Source organism: Oryctolagus cuniculus, chromosome 12, assembly GCF_964237555.1.
Source record: "Oryctolagus cuniculus chromosome 12, mOryCun1.1, whole genome shotgun sequence".
In the NCBI taxonomy this organism is placed as follows: Eukaryota; Metazoa; Chordata; class Mammalia; order Lagomorpha; family Leporidae; genus Oryctolagus; species Oryctolagus cuniculus.
Window position 1 is genome coordinate 107825542 of NC_091443.1, and position 20182 is coordinate 107845723.

At 44.9% G+C, this 20182-nt stretch overlaps 1 protein-coding gene across 13 annotated transcripts in view; it reads right to left on the reverse strand.

The window, feature by feature from the left end:
- PEAK1 (pseudopodium enriched atypical kinase 1) overlaps window positions 1–20182 on the reverse strand; it is a 344458-nt gene that overhangs the window by 203940 nt on the left and 120336 nt on the right. For 2 of the 13 annotated variants that reach the window (XM_051834584.2, XM_051834582.2), the window contains exon 4: window positions 4264–4448. The exons of 9 other annotated variants lie outside the window; for them this stretch is intronic. The gene's annotated coding sequence lies outside the window, so the exon portion shown is untranslated. Of the gene's footprint in view, window positions 1–4263; window positions 4455–20182 lie in introns of all 13 variants that reach the window. 2 more of the 13 variants (XM_070054636.1, XM_051834583.2) reach the window with 1 other exon arrangement.

The following is a 20182-nucleotide window of genomic DNA, read 5'->3' on the forward strand; positions in this document are numbered from 1 at the left end:
AATCTGTGCCTATGAGTTTTAGCACCTACTAATACACTGATTACATTTCAAAGGTTCTCAAATGGTGATTTTTCAGTTCTCTCATTCCTTTTCATCATACCATTAATTTATTATATCACTATGAACTTATGATTTTTAATTATAAAAGGCCTTCAAAAACATCGTGAAAAATGTATATTCTGAAAAACTATCATGGATTTCAAAAATGTGTGCACCAAAATAAACCCATCTTTTAATTCCATTTTCCACAAACTTTCTGAGTCTCAGTATATGCTTACTCAGCATGAGTCTATCTCCTTTGATGAGGTGTTTCTTCAGATCTTTTGCCCACTTTTAAATTAACTTGTTTTCTCTCATTGCTGAGTTTTAAGACTTCTTTGTATATTTTGGATTCAAGTCCTTTTCCAGATATGTGTTTTGCAAATATTTCCTGTCTCTGGCTTGTCTTTCCATTCTCTTAAAACTGTCTGTCACAGAGCAGAAGTTTTTGATTTTAACTCTGCCCCACCTCACCAACTCTTTTCTTGCATGGCTCATTCTACGGATGACTGTATTTTAAAATTCACCAACAAACCCAAGACCTTACAGACTTCCTCCTGTTTTATTCAATAAGCTGTAGAGCTCTGCACCTCACATGTAGGCCCCCATCCAGTTTGAGTGGATTACTGCATAAACTGTAAGGTCTGTGACGAGGTTCACTGTTTTCCATCTGGATGTCCAATTGTCTTGAAAAAGACTATCCTTTCTCCATCTGCTCTTTCATTAACTGTCAGCTGACTGTGGAGACTTACTTTGCACTGTCTATTGTGTTCCCTTAAAAACCCCACACTATCTTGATTACTGTGACCTCTAGTAAGCTTTGAAATCAAGTACTATTTTGATTGGGAGTTTATTGAATCCATAGACCAAGGTGAAGAGAATGGACATCACGTCAATATTGAGTCTTCTAACCCACGAACACAGAATGTTTGTTTATTTAGATCTCGACTTTTTCAACCAGCGCTTTGTAGTTTTCCACTTATGCATTCTGTGATACTGTCTTGGACTGTCACCTAATATTTCCTTGTGGGGGTGTTACTGTAAATGGTACCTTCTGAGATTAAATCACTTAATCTACTTGGACTTTTCTTCTCTGTATCATTCCTAAACTCACTACTGTGGGGAGCAACTCGGACTAGACTAAGTTACTGGAATTAAGTCATATTCTGGCGCTGGGAGAGGAGGAAACAACTTTTACACAGCTGCCTCCAGTTCGACCTATAACCTGCAGGAGCTGATCCTGCTCCTGATTGGAGGAGAGCAGCGTACTCGGCGTGTGGGTAGCAGAGTTGGGATTGGTGGAAGAGGACTATAAAGGAGGAGAGAGACAACATGCACCAGGAACATCTATCTGAAGGAACACCTGAGCAGCCCCCGAGAGAGCCGGCCGGCGGTGTGCCGCTCCCCCGCGGAAGTGGGGAAAGTGGCAGGGGGAACCGCCCTTCCACGGAGGTGAAGGGACGGTAGCCAACTCGGGAAGAACCAGCAGCAAACCCGGGGAGGGCCGAGCAGACAAAAGAACAACGCAGGGTCCTGTGTCGTTCCTCCGCGAAGAGGGGGAGCGACAACTACTATAAAGGGTAAAAAGAAAAAAATGATGATATATGTAAACTGGAAATTACTAAACAAACACAAGAAAAATTAAACCCATTCTCCTTCACATAAGGGTAAATAAACTAAACTCCAGAGCAATTAAGTCTTACGACCACATTTTATCAGGGACATGGAAAGAGTGCACAGAGCAGAATCAAAACTGAAACAAAACTGGCAGAGAGGAAGATCCACAGAGGGAGATAGGAAGGCAGTCAGGAGTAGACGGACTATACCAGATACGGAACGAGGAGCTGCTGACTGTCTGACCAGGACAAAGGAAGAAAAAACTAGCACACAAGTTTCTAGAAGTTAATCGGATGGGTAGATGGGGTGGAATAAAACAGAGAATTGGAAGGACACAGGTGCAGTAGGGCCTTGGCAAGAATTTTTGAGCGAGAGAGGAACTTAAGAACAACCTATTCTAAAGCCCTCATTTTCTATACTTTCCAGGTTGTTATTTTCAGCAAAAATTCATAGACATGGCCCCACCCACTTTACTCCCCTTGCAACGGCAGTTAAGCTATACATTTTTGCTTAGACAGTTCTCTCTTTGACCGCGAATGTTTCTGTATTTTAAGGGAGGTGGTGGTGGAGGAATAATAGGAAGAGTTTAAAAGAGTAAGAGAAGCAATCAGTGAGACCTCACTTCAAGTCTAAAACGGCCCTTGGACTTAACTATGGGAAATCTGAGGATATCCTTCGTCCTTTTGTTCTTACGTCCTTTGCGTGTTCAGCAATTATTTAGTTTATCTGCAAATATTCTATTTCCTAAATAAGGAAACTAGAAGGCTGATAGTAGATCTAGGCAAGGCTGAAGAACACTTTCCTGTGCCATTCAGAATTGAAGGCCACTTCTGGTTCCAGAGAAAGCACAGTTAGAATCACTGAAAATCCCAGGAAATGGCTGTGTGGCAGAGTTTGGCATTTACATGTTGAACTGCTTAATCATTCCTTTTATAGACCAGTTGAAGGTTACTTTGTCTCCCTGGCATTTTCTTATGTCTCAGCTGCTTTCCTCTGTCATCAGGGCTCAGTTTCAAGGTTGAAATACATTATGATAATCACAGACAACCAAAGGCATCCTAATTCCGAACTCTTCATAACTTCATGCTTTTCCCATCAATTTCACTTCAGTTAAAAGGCCAGTTAAAGGAAGAATGGATGAATAAATCTGACTTACAAGCTCTACCACCGCCATTACCTCACAGGATAAGCCTTCTTATTAAATCTGCCATCTTCACACCACATTGCACATTAAGAGAATGGCATGTACAGAAACATCTTCAGAAATTAAGTGGTTCCACTGTAGAAAGTGGAGCATTCTGAAGCAGCGCGTCTACATGCTTTACCTAAATAAATTATTTTACGCATTCCATCTTAGACATTTTTGTTATTTCATATTTCTTCAATCATTTCTCTTCCAAAGCCATTGAAGAAAAATAACAAACACAGACATCAATTACTTTTGCTTACTAACCCACTGGTAGCCTTTCTGCGTGTGCTTCAGAAACCACGCCGAGCCACGCTCCAGGCTGCTGCACAGGCAATGATCCTGCACACTCCACAGCAGCCTTGAGCCAGAGCTTGTCCGAGGGCACAAGGAAGGCACTGCGCACGATGACCGGCAAATTATCTTAAACAGGCACCAGCAATCCAAACTTCTGTAACTTCTGATGTTGGCATTGTTACAGATTTGGGGTTTTTCAGAACAAAGCGTCTAAATTTAGAGTCTCAGTAGATCACAAAGACAAGAGCAGCATAAGCAACTGACAAACACTGGGTTAATCAGATGGATCCGGACAAATTGGCTTTCCTTGCCTTGGACAAACGACCGCTTATCTGTAACATCCTTCCCGCTTCAGGAGCTCTTACGCTAACTGCTTCTTCTGGGTTCCCATTGCACACACATTCTTCTCTGTCAGCACGTTTCAACCAGACTGGAACTCCTCTTTCCTGGTTCGCCCTTATGGCTGAGTCCCGGCTGCCAACTGGATTGTGTCTTTTCGCTTCCGCATGCACTTCCCCATCTCAACAGAAGGGGAGCAATTAGGAAAGGAATGGCAAAGAGCCAGCACACCACGCTGATCCGATGGCAGGAGCCAGGTGCTTCTCCTGGTCTCCCATGTGGGTGCAGGGCCCAAGCACTTGGGCCATCCTCCACTGCACTCCCTGGCCACAGCAGAGAGCTGGCCTGGAAGAAGGGAAACCAGGACAGAATCCAGTGCCCGGACCGGGACTAGAACCCAGTGTGCCGGCGCCGCAGGCGGAGGATTAGCCTAGTGAGCCACGGCGCCGGCTTGATTCTCCTCTTAAACTATGTGCCTACAAGGCTGCAATAGTTAGTTCATAAATGTTTAGTTTGGACAACTTGGTTTTCATATTGGGTTTTAGCGCTCCTAATTCTTAAGTGTTAGGAATATACTACTTGCTTAATAAACATGAATAAAGAGTGAATAAAAAGTTAACAAATACAAGGATTAAGATGGCACAATTTAACTTGTTCAGGTATACTAAAGGTATTCAACAGAACGAATGTTTTAAAATGTCTCTTTCGGAGTATTTGGCGTGGCGGTTAAGGTGCTGGCTAGGAGGCCTGCGTCCCATACATGAGTGCCTGGGTTCAATACCCACCTCCAGCTCCTGATTCCAGCTTCCGGCTAACGTGGGCCCTGGGAAGGCAGCAGTGATGGCTCAGGCAAGTGGGCCCTGCACTTTCCCGGGAGACCTAGACTGAGTGCGCAGCTCCCAGCTTTGGTCCAGCCCAGGCCTGGCTGCTGTTGGCATTCAGAGTGAACCAGTGGAGGGGACCTCTCCGTCTGCCCCTCAAATGAAAAGACAAGATAACAAAGTAAAAATAAATAATAAAATGGCTATTTTAGTACAAGCTCTCATCTCATGAAGAACACCAGCAGGATCAGACAATCCCTGGGTGACTTGATCTCTCTGAGCCTCCATGCCCTCATTCATACAACTGGAATCAATGTACAGCGTTGCTACGTAAAGATTAAAGGTAATGCAGGAGAAGCATCTATTAGCAGAAGCTTCACAGTAGGTGCTTGATAAATATATCAATTTATGGCAATATGACGTGACTTGTCCCTTACAGTAACTTCAGATTTAATAGAGATAAACCCTTTTGCCTGCTTGTTTCATGTTCAATATACCCTTCATTTATATTTCAGGCCCTCCTCATCACATTCCAGTTAATAAATTTCAGTTATGTATGCTTCTCCTAAATATAAGCTTCGTTACAAATTCTATTAGGAGGAAAGCCTTCCATACTTTAACAGTAGAGAAAAATCAGTTTTGATATTTCATTGCTTTTCTGAAGTCCTAGAAGAGTAATAATATTTATGGTACTGAGCACTGAGGTTTACGAAGCAGTAAATAGCTTTTGTGGCTGATTAAACATCTCTGTTTCACTTCACATACCCTAGTACCACAGGCATTACCCCTTAATTAAATGCTTATTTATGTTACACAAGGACTTTTTCTGGTCCTGCACCTTTCAACAAATGTTACAATGAGGGAGAAGGGGGAAAAAAGCTGAATTATTAGAGGTGATGTTATTAATATTGAAACTTTTGTTCAAAGTTCTGGGTCAACAAGATGACATCATGCAAAACTTTACTGTTTAAAATCAAAGCCCAAAAATAAATACAGAAAAATCTTTGGAAAGATGTCGATTCCACTTGAAATGTTTGAGTTTTAGAAGTACAAGTAGTGGCTGGCGCTGTGGCTCACTTGGCTAATCTTCTGCCTGTGGTGCTGGCACCCTGGGTTCTAGTCCCAGTTGGGGCGCCGGGTACTAGTCCCGGTTGCTCCTCTTCCAGTCCAGCTCTCTGCTGTGGCCCGGGAGGGCAGTGGAGGATGGCCCAAGTGCTTGGGTCCCTGCACCCACATGGGAGACCGGGAGGAAACACCTGGCTCCTGGCTTTGGACTGGCACAGCGCCAGCTGTAGCGGCCATTTGGGGAGTGAACCAACAAAAGGAAGACCTTTCTCTCTCTCACTGTCTATAACTCTGTCTCTCTCTCTCTCACTGTCTAACTCTGCCTGGCAAATAAATAAAAAAATAAATAAATAAATAAACTTTAAAAAAAAGAAGTACAAGTAAAACCATAGACATCAGTTTCTTTTCCAATTTTTGTTGGAAATAATTAATTATAAAGTCATTTTATAATTTTGATTTGACATTTATGTTAGGTTTTGAATGGCAAACGATCAGAGGGACAGAGTTACTGTCATTACCACAGAGGAGTGTGTCTCCTTACATTTATGGGGGTTTTATCCCAGAATAAGATCAAGGAAAAGTTAAAGGAGAAACCTTAGAAACCCCTGACAAATTATCCTCAGGGCTTTGCAGTTCACAGAAAGTGCAGCTGCCACCGCCACTTTTAATTCTCCCAGTTCAGGGAGCAACTGGTAAATCTGTGCCTCCACGCATCCAGCAGGGATGACACACAGGGCTGTCACAGCTGTAACTCCTGGCAGAAGGTACATTTTCCAGCACAGGAGACCCCAACCACCACACCCCTCCCCCCCACAAAAAAACCTTCAAAGTGCCAGAAAAATAAAATCTACATGCCATGGATGGCAAAATGTTAAACACTGAGCAGCTGACTGCAGACTGAAAGTGAGAGTGACATGCACACGTAACAGTGTCATAAAGTAAAGGACACGTCCTATAGCAGATCAATCATCCCACACCAGTTTCTATGGCCCAAATACCCTCTCTCCCCACACTCTATTTAATCCACTAAAAAAGACTGGACGAGTAGCTTTCTTTGATACGTGAGCTAAATACCAAAAAGGATTTCTTGGGTTCTCTCAATGAATTTACTTTTGTGAATCTTTTATTTGCCATGCAACCTATTAACATATTATTTGCACAATCATCTTTATTATTTACACTATTGGAAGGGGAAATAGTAGTGAATAATCCAAAACATTAAAAAATCTGAATTTTTATACATTGAAATACAATGATCAAAGAACTTTAAGGCATGATACATGGAAATTGGAGCTACTTATTCTTCCTGGAGAAAAACTACTTGGGGAGGATATGGTGGCAGTCTTCAAATATGTGAGCTGTCATTCCACAACATGCTAAGAAATAAAACAGAGGCCAGCTCTGTGGCAAGTAGGTAAAGCCATAGCCTGAGACGCTGGCATCCCCTATGGGAACTGGTTCAAGTACCAGCGGCTCCACTTCCAATCCAGCTCCCTGCTAACGTACTTGGGAAAGCAAGTGGAAGATGGGCCAAGTGCCCAGGTCCCTGAACCCAAGCTGGAGAACTGGAAGAAACTGAGCTACTGGCTTCAGATCAGCCCAGCTCTGGCCATTACAGCCATTTGGGGAGTGAACCAGCAGATGGAAGATCTTTCTGTCTATCTCTCTCCCTCTACCTCTGCCTTTCTAATAAATAAATAAATCTTGAAAAAAAAAAAAAAAGAACTAAAACCAGTGCATGGAAGTGGTAAGAAGACAGGGTTCAGTGCATTAAATATATAGAAGACAATCTTTTTTAAAATTTTTTATTTATTTGAAACACAGCATTACAGAGAGAGGTAGAGCCAGAGAGAGAGAGACAGGTCTTCCATCGGCTGGTTCACTCCCCAAATGACCACAACAGCCAGAGCTGAGCTGAGCTGAAGCCAGGAGCTTCTTCTGGGTCTCCCAAGCAGGTGCAGGGATCCAACTTGGGCCATCTTCCACCTCTTTCCCAGGCCATAGCAGAGAGCTGGATTGGAAGCGGAGCAACCAGGACTTGAACTAGCAGCACCCATGGGATGCCGGCACTGCAGGCGGCAGCTTTAACCCACTGTGCCAAAGCGCCGGCCCCAGAAGACAATCTCTTGTGTGTGGGTGGCAAAGACACTCTGAAAGCAAGTAACACTGAAGAAATGTGATTAGACTAAAACTAAGTGGCTCTAAGCTTCTTCCATCCCTCATGTCCATGACTTTGTAATTTATGTTTCAACAATATGGATGTTTCCCAGGAGTTCACAAAGTCAGACAAAAGTTCTAACAACTCTTAAGGTTTGAGTCCTTGAACTATTCCTTTTACAAGGAGTACATACTGCTTATGTTCCTAGCAGGGCCTTAGCACTCATTTAAGCAGAGCTTACAGTACTCAGAACTTTTCTGAATGGAGCAAAATTGCTTTCCCTGCAGGTTATTAAAAACACTGCAAAGAAATGAAAATTAAAAATTGGAGAGAAAAGTGGGTTAGGCTACATAAAAAGGGTTCAGCACAAAGAACTCTAGGGTGCTGATAAGATCTGTTGACCCTAAGGCCCAGACAGGATGAGAATCTAATGGGATGAGTAAAATAAGTGGCTGTGTAGGAGGAAGGTTTCTGTGAGGGTGTATGCAGAAATGCTACTTTCTGACAGACAGGCGGCGTATTTAAGATGCCCACAGCCCACATTCGTGCATCTGAGATCCACACTCGGCTCTACTTCCTGACTCAACCTACCTGATGGCACACACCCTGGGAGGCAGCAGTGATGGCTCAACTAAAACTGGGTTGCTGTCACCCATGTAAGAGACCCGAGTTCTGAGCTCTGCCCTCTGGGCACGCAGGGAGTGAACCAGAGGATGGGAGCTTTCTCTGCCCATTTGTCTCTTTGCCTCTCAAATAAATACATTTAAAATAAACAAAGGGTGTATGATCAGTGTTAAAAAATAAATGAACTGTATGCTCTTCAACTGACTCAAGTATGCATATAGATTTATGAAAAGACAGGGAGGGAAAACTTATAGAACAAAGAAATCTGGCCTAGACTGGGCTGGGGATACGTGAGGAAGTGTTCAAAGCTGAAGGACAAAATCTAACTGATCAGTGTTTCAGCCATGTGCATAAGGAACACGTGCAAAGGCCCTGAGGTGAGAGGGAGCACCGTATGCTTAAAGAACTGAAAGAAGAAAATGGAGGCTCCAGATCCCAGATCCAGCTAGGTTTTAATCTGTAGCCTTAGGAACTCCTAGGAAACCAAAGAACATGTATTTGAGTCAGAGAGAGAGAGAGAGAGAGAAGAGAGAGGCAGGCAGACAGAGACTGAGACACAGAGATCTGCCATCTGCTGAGGTTCTCTCCAAACATCCACAACAGCCAGGGCTGGGCAAGGCCAAAGCTGGGAACTGGAAACTCACTCCAGGTCTCTCGTGTGGGTGGCAGGGACTCTACCTGTGTCATTACTTGCTGCCTCCCAGGGTGCACATTAGCAATCAGCTGGAATGATGAGCAAAGTCGGGATTGGAACTCAGGCACTCTGATATGGGATATGGGCTTTCCAACCAGCGTCTTAAGTACTGAGACAAATGCCTGCTCCAAAGAATGGCTTTAAAGCACAGGGCCACAGTGACCAAGATCTGGCTTTGAAAAGATCACTACGCACAAGTTAAAGAATAGATCTGACAAATCATCAAAGTAGGAGTAGACAGACCATGAAATAAATTATGATGACAATGGCCTAGAACAGAGCGGTGGTAATGGAGGAGGAAGTAGAATTCCAGAATATTTCCAACGTGATCCCCGCCAGAATCACCTAACAGGCTGAACGCAGGAGTCTGCAGAGGGAAGGGGGAAAGCGGTGAGGTCTTCCCAAAGCCCAGCTCTGAGTTATTAAAAGACTAAAAGGCACTGGGCATAAGAACACTGGGAGGAACATGCTGAGATAAACAAAGACATTCCAAAAGGAAGCCAGAAGTTGTTCTAAGAGTGAGATGCAGCTGCGGTGTATCTGGGGCGGTATTTGTGTGTGTGTAGGGCACTGGCGTGAAATGGAGCTCAACAGCCAGGCAGGGTCGGGGTCTGAGAGGCTTTCAAGAGAGAAAAACTGAACTTCACACTGGAGACTATGCACAGCCAACATATAATTTTCCTGAAGGAAAGAAACAAGATTTCAACCTGCGTTTTAGAAAGACTGCTTACTCAGTGGTGTGGAGAGATGACTACTGGGAAGGGGGACTAAGTGTGAAAGCTCTATGATCTTATTCTTCTTTTAAAGATATAATTATTTATTTGAAAGTCAGAGTTCTAGAGAGGGAGAGAGAGGGAAAGAGAGAGCTCTTCCATCTACTGGTTCACTCCTGAAGTGACCGCAATGGCCACAGCTGAGCCAGGCTGAAGCCAGGAGCCAGGAGCTGCATCTGGGTCTCCCACACGGGTGGCAGATGCTCAAACAGGGGGGCCACCTTCCACTGCTTTTCCCAGGCTATCAGCAGCGAGCTGGATTGGAAGTGCAGCAGCTGGGACTGAAAGCAGCACCTGAATGGGTGCACGCGGAGGCTTTACTGGCTATGCCACAATGCTGGCCCCAAAGCTGTATGATCTATGAGATACATAAATGAGGGTCAGAACTGGCGGAGGAGCAAGGAAATGAAGAAACTGGGTCAGGGCCTGCGCTGTGGCACAGCAGACAGTGCTACTGCCTGAGATATCAGCAGCCCAGATGAGCAACAATTTGAGTCCCAGCTGCTCCACTTCCGATCCAGCTCCCTGTTGATGTGCCTGGGACAGCAGCAGCGATGGCCCAAGAACTTGGCCCCTGCATCCACCTGGGAGACCAGGAACAGCTCCTGGTTCCTGGCTTCAGCCTGGCCCAGCCCTGGTATTGCAGCCATTTGGGAAGTGAGCCAGTGAATGGGAGATCTCTCTCTCTCTCCCTCCCTCTCTCTAACTCTGCCTTTCAAATAAATAAAACACATCTTTAAAAAGAAAGAAAATGGGACACGAAGTGTTCACGAGATAGGAAAAAAAGGAGTGGTCACCAAATGGATGTGAAGAGTTCAGGTTTCTGCTTGGAACTGGTCAACAGAGAAAGCTGCTAATGCAGAGAGTGCAAGAAGTGGTTAAAGTGACACTTCAGATAACTGTGACCAAGAAAAGACAAATGGCACTACATCTCATTTTTAATTATGTAAGGAGTCTTCATAAAGTTCATGAAATGCAAATTATGAAAACAAATCATGGGCTTCAAAAAACTTTTGTGCCAAAATAAAAATATTTTAATTCCATTTCCCCACATTTTTTAAAGATTTATTTATTTATTTGAAATACAGAGTTAGAGAGACAGAAGGAGAGACAGAGATAGAGAGATCTTCCATCTCCTGGTTCATTCCCTAAATGGTTGCAATGGCTAGAGCTGGGCCGATCTGAAGCCAGGATCTGGGATCTTCTTCTGAGTTTCCTACATAGGTGCAGGGCCCAAATACTTGGGCCATCCTCCACAGCTTTGCCAGGCACATTAGCAGGGAGCTGGATCGGAAGTGGAGCAGCCAGGACTCAAGTGGGCACCTGTATGGGCTGTCGGTGTGGCAGGGGTGCCGGTGTGGCAGGCAGCAGCTTTACCCATTATGCCACAATGCCAGCCCCAACCCCTACAAACATTTTAAAGTCCCCTTGTAATTAGGCATGTGATCACCCAAATCTGCAAACCACTTTAAACCTGGGTTCAGAGGAAAGGGAATAACACTGCTGGAATCCCAGTTTGTTCATTCATTCGCCCCTTGCTGACTCGATTGGCTTATTTGAAAGGCAGAGTACTAGGGAGGGGAGACTTTGTCTCGACTGTTGAGGAGCAGCCCCCCCCCTACAATTTGTTGAACTCTACTTAGTATACATACAGTTAATCTTCTGTGTGTAAAGTAAATTGAAAATAGATCTTAGTAAAAAATAAGACCAGGAATAGGAGAGGGAGGAGGAAGGGGAGTGGGGGTGTGGGTGGCAGGGCGGGTATGGTGGGAAGAATCACTACATTCCTGAAGTTGTATTTAGGAAATGCATGAAGTTTGTGTTCCTTAAATGAAAGGTTTCTCTGGGAAAAAGAAAAAAGAAAAAAAATAGAAAGCAATAGACAACAGAAAGAGATCTTCCATCCGTGGGTTCACCATCCCCCAAATGGCTGCAACAACCAGGCCTGAGCTGACCTGAAACCAGGAGCCAGGACCTCTATCCTGACCTCCCATGTGAATGCCGGGAGCCCAAAGTACTTGATCCATTTTCCCAGGTGCACCCGCAGGAAGCTGGATGGGAAGCTGGCAGCATGAGCTATGACTTGGTCCACTGTCCCACAGGCCTGCCCCAGCAGGATTCCCCTCTTCATGCTCCAGCTTACCAAGTCCTACACCGGACAGCCTCAGCAATCCTCTGTAAATAAATGAGTAATAATTCTGCAAACCAAACTGATACCTGTTCTGCGTGCTGAGTGGCAACCAGAGAAAAGCCAAGGAACAGCAGTTTCCAGGGGCCATGTGGATATTTATGACATCATTTGCGGGTCATGCAAACTCATCAAGCAGTCTGCTATATGCTTCGGCAGGGCCAGACCACATGATCTTGTGGGCCTTATATGGCCTGCCCACAGGCCAGATGTTCCCACTGCTAGTTGAAACACTCATGGGCTTACATTATTTTGAGTAATAAGAAGCTTGGAGTTGTGCAGAGCAGGGGTGGCTCAAGCACAGGTCAGTAATGAGGGCACAGAACAGCTGCCTCCTGGGTCCCACTGTGCAGTCCATGTATGTTTTCTCACACTCATACTACACCTGCAGGCATAAATTCCATATTCCTGGCAGGAAGAGGGCTAAGATCTCTCTCCCCAGGTTTTGATATTCTTTTTTTACAGTTTATTTATTTACTTCTATTTATTTGAAAAGCAGAGTGATAGAAAGAGAGAGAGAGAGAGAGAGAGAGAGAGAGAGAGATCTTCCTTCCTTCCACTGGTTCACTCCCTAAATACCCACAATAGCCAGGGCTGGACCAAGACAAAGCCAAGGGCCTACAACTCCATCCAGGTCTCCCACATGAGTGGCAGGACTCAGCCACTTGAACCATCAGCACCGCCTCCTAGCGTGCTCATTAGCAGAAAGCAGATCAAAAATGGAGGTGGGACTGATCCCAGGCACTCCAATAGAGGATGCAGGTATCCCAGCCTTCTACGTCTAGGTTTGACGTTTGATTACAGAAAGAGAGTCCTCTCCCGCAGACTCACACGCACATCACCCTGGACAGTACTGTGTCCCGGGGCCAATCCTGCCTGAGACACATCTAAAGGAGAAAGAAGGGAAAGATAGGTTGTTAGAAATGCATTCCTCAGGGCCCGAGCCGCGGCTCACTAGGCTAATTCTCCGCCTGTGGCCCCGGCACCCTGGGTTCTAGTGCCAGTTGGGGTGCCGGACTCTGTCCCAGTTGCTCCTCTTCCAGTCCAGCTCTCTGCTGTGGCCCAGGAAGGCAGTGGAGGATGTCCTAAGTCCTTGGGCCCTGCACCCACATAGGAGACCAGGAGGAAATGCCTGGCTCCTGGCCATTTGGGGGGGTGAACCAATGGAAGGAAGACCTTTCTCTCTGTCTCTCCCTCTCTCTGTAAATCTCTCAAATAAATAAATAAATATTTTTTTTAAAAATGCATTCTTTATGAAGCTATATAACGTACATATGACATGGCAGAATTTTTATCTGGTTTATCAGAAATCTTAATAAATGGAATAAAAACCTGAACTAAAAGGTAACACCCAGATCTGGGTTTCTAACACCATTCTTCAATAAAAGGAAGCAGGATTCCTGGAGGAAGGCCTACGACAGAAATAGATAAGATAAGCCTGGAGTGTCTCAGAGTGCCAGAAATAAGGAAACGCTTAAAAACATGCACACCTACAATCTTGTGGATGGGGTAAGTCAAGGGGGCCCAGAAGGCAAACTAACAGCTCCCAGTGGCCAAAGTTAGAAGAATCTGAGCCACATGATAAAGGAGAACTGGAGTAAAACCCCAAAGTATAAAGTGAATCTCCATTTTTGGATAAAGGCGTGCAGCTTGGAAGGAGGACTAACCCTTAACGTTCTGTATCACAGGATAGTGACAGTTGATAGTAATGAGTCATACATCTCAAAATAGGTACTAAAGGGTACTTTGTTCACAACACAAAGAAATGATAAACGTCTGAGATGATGGATATGTCAATTAACCTGATCTGATTGATCACTGAACATTGTACACACAGATTGTATAAAAATATGCTACTATGCCACTGAAAACAAATTTAGTCTTTAAAAATAAATCTCCATGAATTCATTCCAATATAAGTGAGTAAGCAAACACACAGGAGAGAGCAGACAAATCTGTGGTGAAAAATTCCAACTGCTTTATTCACTTCCTCAAGGAAGCGCATCCTAACCCCCAGTCTTTAAGAGTAGGCTGTGTGTGGAGACTCCCTTTTCGAGAGCCGTGTGTGGGAAGTGGGTGGGAGGCAGGTGACTAGCTTGACAGTGGAAAAGACTCACAGAAACTGCCTCAGCTGCTGATCTAGATTAAAATCAACAGTGACGTCATGTTGACAGAATGTGTTCTCGGTAAGATATCGAGGATGAGAATGGCAGTGCACCTCTCTGGTCTTCCTTCCAAAAGCTCGCCTCCCCAGTCTAGTGGTGAGAAGAACATCAGATGAGCCCCAGCAGACATTCTACAAACCACCTGGCCAGTACGCCACAAAACTGTCAGGGACATCAAGACAAAGAAATACTTGAGACGTGGTCACAGTCAAGAGGAGCATCGAGAGACCTGAAAAGCGAATGCAGTGTGGGATCCTGGATGGGATCCTGGAACAGGGAAAGGATACAGGTGAAAACCAGGCAATGAGAATAAGCTATGGACTTCAGCTAACACTGATGTACCATACTACTGTCAGAAGCCAGTAACAGAAAACCGAGAGTGTGTTAGGGGAGGACATAAGAGAATTCTCTGTATTCACCTTCTCAAAGTTTCTGCAGACCTAAAGCTGCTCTTCAAGGGTCTATTTTATCTAAAAAATCAATAGCTATCTGTTTTATCAGCACTAAATTAATACTTGCAGATTTTTGTTAATTTTTCTGTCAATTTCATTTTCCTTTATGAGTATGTGTATTCATATAGACAACAAGTTTATGGTTTTTCTTTTTATTTAAATGATAAGTACATATTACCTGTAGGAAATAGAGACAAAACAGAGTTTAAAAATCTTCTGTAACCTTACCACCGCCCACCAGTGAAGATGCTGGTCACCTTGACACAGAACCATCCAGCTGTGTACGTGGGCAGCTGCTCAGCTGCGCCCTGCTCCTGCTTCACCCATCCCGCACCCACATAGACACGCTAAGATTTCACCTCCGGAGTCCCTTCTCTGGGGAATCCTCCCTGGCTCCTAGAGTGGGGCAGGTGTCCCTGACGGCCACTGTACACCTCCCTCTACCACACTGCTCTTTCTTGGTGCTTACTACATTTCAGTCAAATAGTCAATCAAGAAATTAATCCCTATTAATGTCTGTCTACCAACTGAAATGTAGGTTCCTTACTTATTCATCACAGGTCCTTCAACAGCAGGCATTCAGTGAATAGTGACTGAATAGATGAGTAAAGGCTGTGTGTACATAGTGAGGTAATTGCACAGCTACTGAAGACACACACTTAGCTGCGGGAAAATGCACAAGCAGATATCTTAGCAAAATACCAAAATGCATAAACAACGTGCACAGCAAATTTCTCTTTTTTCGTTTCAATAATAACAAAAGTTTGTGTGCAGAAACACAAATAGAATATTAGATAAACGGTTCATAGTAGCTGACTTTGGATAGGAGATTTCAGGAGGCTTTTACTTTCTAGTGAACATAATTCCACCATGTTTCAATTTTTAATATGCACATATTAGATTCAGAAAAACAGATAAAATATATATTCACTATGGAAAAATTAGAAAATAAAGACAAGTTCTTTAGGAAAAAATCTTATTGACAAATCTCAGTATATCAGATACAACCACAGTATACAACATTTTAGTATATTTCATTATTTTTATTTGTTTATTTTCATTCTATTTGAGAGACAGAGAGATCTTCCATCTGCTGGTCCAGTCCACAAATACCTACAACAGTCAGGGCTGAGCCGGGCCAAAGCCAGGAGCCCATAACTCGATCTGGGTCCCCCACTTGGGTGGCAGGGACCCAAGCACTTGGGTCAGAACTTGCTGCCTCCCAGGGTGCATCAGCAGGAAGCTGGAATTAGAAGTGGAGCTGGACCTTGAGCAGGCACTCTGAGTAGGCATCCCATGCAGCCTTTCAACCACTGTGTGTATGTGTGGTTTTTTTTTTTTTTATGATTTTATTTATTTATTTGAGAGGCAGAGTTACAGGCAGAGAAAGGGAGAGACAAAGAGAAAGGTCTTCCATCCACTGGTCCACTCCCCAAATGGCCGCAACAGTCAGAGCTGAGCCAATCCGAAGCCAGGAACCAGGAGCCAGGAGCTTCTTCCAGGTCTCCCACTCGGGTGCAGGGGCTCAAGCACTTAGGCCATCCTCCACTGCTTTCCTAGGTGCATTTAGCAGAGAGCTGGATCAGAAGAGGAGCAGCCTGGACATGGACCGGCGCCCACAGAGATGCCAGCACCACAGGGGAAGACTTAGACTACGACACCACGGCACCGGGCCCAACCACCGTACTGAGAACATGCCTCTGCATACTTCCTTAAAGTTTGTACTTTATTCACTTTTGTTTGACATAATAATAAAGAAAATTCAATATTTTTATTTTTATGTTTCATTTCATGCTCACCATCGTCCTCTCAGGTAGACAACCCTAGGCTACAGAAGTGGCACAATGGGGCTGAATGAAAAGCACATGGTCCCTGGACTGGATAGAAACAGAAGAGTGGGGCCAACTGGCTCTCAGTCCTCCACTCTCCCTTAGCGTAATAGTTCGGCAACAGGCTCTCAGAGTTAAGAGGCTGTATGTACTGTATAACACGTGGATTCAAATTGAATCCCTCAGCAAGTTTAAATTAATCACTTTCATAATATTGCACGTGTTCACAAAGTTAGGCAAATGTTTACTGTGGCCTTAAGAAGCAGAGGCAAGCATTTGGCACAGAGGTTAAGACACCCATTGCGAAGTCCACATTCCATACTGGAGTGCCTGGGTTCAATCCAGTCCCTGCCAACAGGCGCCTTTGGGGGCAGCAGGTGGTGACTCCAAGAGAGAACCAGACTGAGTAACAAGCTCCCAGCTTCAGTCTGACCCAGCTCCAGGTGTCTGCAAGCATTTGGGGAATGAATGATTGGATAAAGTCAATCAGCCAGTCAATCCCACCCCCCCTTCCTCCGCCACCTGGCCTTTGAGAAAGCAGACTAATTACTGATAGAAAGGAACAACTCAGATCTCAAGGGAACTGTGCAGGATGAAAAACGCCCATCTGAAAGGCTAACCAGACTCTATGATTCCACCTACACAGCATCCTTCAAATGACAAAATTTCAGAAACAGGGCCGGCACCATGGCCCACTAAGTTAATCCTCCGCCTGCGGTGCTGGCATCCCATGTGGATGCCGCTTCTAGTCCCGGTTGCTCCCCTTCCAGTCCAGCTCTCTGCTGTGGCCCAGGAGGGCAGTGGAGGATGGCCCAGGTGCTTGGGCCATCGTGGGAGATCAGGAGGAGGCTCCTGGCTCCTGGCTTCGGATCGGTGCAGCTCCAGCCGTTGCGGCCATTTGGGGAGTGAACCAGTGGAGGGAAGACCTCTCTCTCTGTCTCTTTCTCTCTCACCGTCTGTAACTCTACCTGTCAAATAAATAAATAAATAAATAAGAATTTCAGAAACATAGAGATTAGTTGTGAGGATTAGGATGACTACAAAGGGGTAGCATGCAATGGCCTGGGAAAGCAGTAGAAGATGGCCAAGTCCTTGGGCCCCTGCACCCACGTGGGAGACCTGGAAGAAGCTCCTGGCTCCTGCCTCCGGATCAGCTCAGCTCTGGCCATTGCAGCCATTTGGGGAGTGAACCAGAGGAATGGAAGACCTCTCTCTCTCTCTCTCTCTCTCTCTCTCTCTGCCTCTCCTTCTCTCTGTGTAATTCTGACTTTCAAATAAATAAAATAATTCCTAAAGGGGGGGGTAGCATGCAGATTTTTGTGGGTATGAAGTAGTTCTGGATCTTTACTGTGATGGCAGTTAGACAAATCTACACAGATGAATGCTCAGACACAGAATTGGAGAGAAAGAGAAATGCACATGAAACTGATGAAATTGGAATGTGGTCTGTGGATTATGCCAGTGTCAATTTCATGCCTTTACTATTTCAAGATGGTTTTTAAACATGTGATGACTGGGGGAAGCTGGTTTAAGAGTACATAGGACCTCTCTTTACTGTTTTGGCAACTTTCTATGAATGTTTATTTTGAAATAAAACTTTTTTTAAACATTTATTTGAAAGGCAGAGCTACAAAGAGCGCGAGGGAGACAGATCTTCCACCTGCTGGTTCACTCCCCAAATGGCTGCAATGACCAGGGCTAGGCCAGGCTGACAGGTACCTGGAACTCCATCCAAATCTCCCAAGGGGTGCAGAGGCCCAAGAACATGGGCCTTCCTCTACTGCCTTCCCAGGTGCATAAGCAGGGAGCTGGATTGGAAGTGGAGCAGTGGGGACTTGAACTGACACTCAAATGGGATGGTGGGATTGCAGGTGGTAGTTTAACCCTCTGTGCCACAATACTGGCCCCATAAAAGGTTGTTTTTTTTTTTTTTTTAAACAGGCAAGAAAGACAAGATAAAGCACACAAAAATCTTATCACTTACCCAATGCCAGAAATGCCTTATATTATGATTTTGTGAATGTTTGATACATTTCGTACTAATGGGGTAGGAAGGAGAACGACACTGCAGGGAAGATTTGTCATGGTGTCGCCCAGCCACACAGTATAATCCTGGACAGGCAGCAAGCTGCTCACCAGAGGCCCTGTATGGAGAGGATGGCTTACTGAAGGGAGATATGGTAAGAACGACTCGTACGATTTTACAGGCGGGACCTATTCGAAGGCTCCTTTATGAATTTAATAAACATGGCATAATCAACACGAAACCTACTCCCTCTCTTTCCAACTGTCAATCTCACAGACAGCGTCGGTCACACCACTCCTTCCCAGACGTCCCCGACAAGCCTCCCGCTGTCAACAAGCACTTTGGGCGGTAGGATTTGCCTTGCTGGACTGGAGCCCACCTAACGCAGTGCCCAGTATTCCGGCAAATACTCCTTAGAGGACACAACTGTAACCCTTAACTCGAGAGGAAAGCCCTGCCAAGTTCTGCACTAGAGCAGGATGCAGAGCCTGACAGGCCTGGAGAAGAGTGCCTCCAGGCAAGAGCCAGGGAACTGCTGCACCTCTTGGAAACTCAGTAGCTACTCGGATCCACTGACCTAGTAGCACTTTAGCACTCAGAATAAATTCAATGTACCTTTAACCTTATTCCCTCAGAAAAGGTAGGACTTTATTCCCGGTTTATAAGGAGGTAGAATTCTGGCAAGTGGAAGGTAAGCAATAATTTGCCAGAAATATATAGTCTTAAAGTTCAAAAGGAACAAAATTGTAGAAGAAAACTCAAATAGAATGAAAAGTGAGTGTATAGTGATGAACCAACGATTAATCACTGAGTTTGAGTCCTCCTAGCACCTCTTTATTCCGTGACGTCACTGCTGAGAAAAGAAGTCCTAACCTTAGTCTCTCTTTATTCCCTTGTGTTGTGCCACTAAGAGAAATTATTTACTATAATAACATCCAAACCACTTGGATAACCAGTCTATCCCACTGTACTGTAATTATTTGTATACAGCTGTCTGTATATAAAAGAATACCAAGAATAAAACACTCTTCGCACACTTTTTATCCCTAGTGTTGAGCATGATGCTTGCACACAGGAGACCCTGGGGATTGGCTGATGAAAACTTTTAGGGGTGGACACCTGGTACAGCAGTTAAGATGTTGCTTGTGGGGCCGACGCTGTGGCGTAGTGGGTAAAGCCACTGCCTGCAGTGCCAGCATCCCATACGGGTGCCAGTTCAAGTCCTGGCTGCTCCAACTTCAATCCAGCTCTCTGCTATGGCCTGGGAAAGCAGTACAAGATGGCCTGAGTCCTTGGGCCCCTGCACCCATATGGGAAGACCCAGAAGAAGCTCCTGGCTCCTGGCTTCAGATTGGTGCAGCTCCGGCCATTGTGGCCAACTGGGGAGTGAACAAGCAGATGGAAGACCTCTCTCTCTCTGCCTCTACTTTTCTCTCTGTGTAACTCTGACTTTCAAATAAATAAATCTTAAAAAAAAAAAAAAAAAAAAAAAAAGATGCTGCTTGTGAGGCCCACATTACATATCAGAGTGCCTGGGTTCAAGCCAGCTCTACTTCCGTAGCCAGCTTCTTGCTAATATACACTTTGGGAGGCAGCAGGTGACTGCAGCTGGGTCCCTGCCACCCACTTGGCAGAACCGGATTCAGTTCCTAGCGCTTGGTGTTAGACTGGCCCAGCTCTGGCTATTCTAGGCATTTGGAGAGAGAGACATTTGGAGAGTGAATGAGTGGGTAGAAGATCTTCATGTATCTACCTGTCTGTCCCTCTCTCTGTGGCTGCTTTTCAAAAATATTTTTAATGTAATAATCAAAGGCAAACACATAGCACAGCAATTAAAAGTTTGCCTGTGATGCCTACATCCCCTAACAGAGTTCCTGCTTTGAGTCCCAGCTACTCCACCTCTGATCCA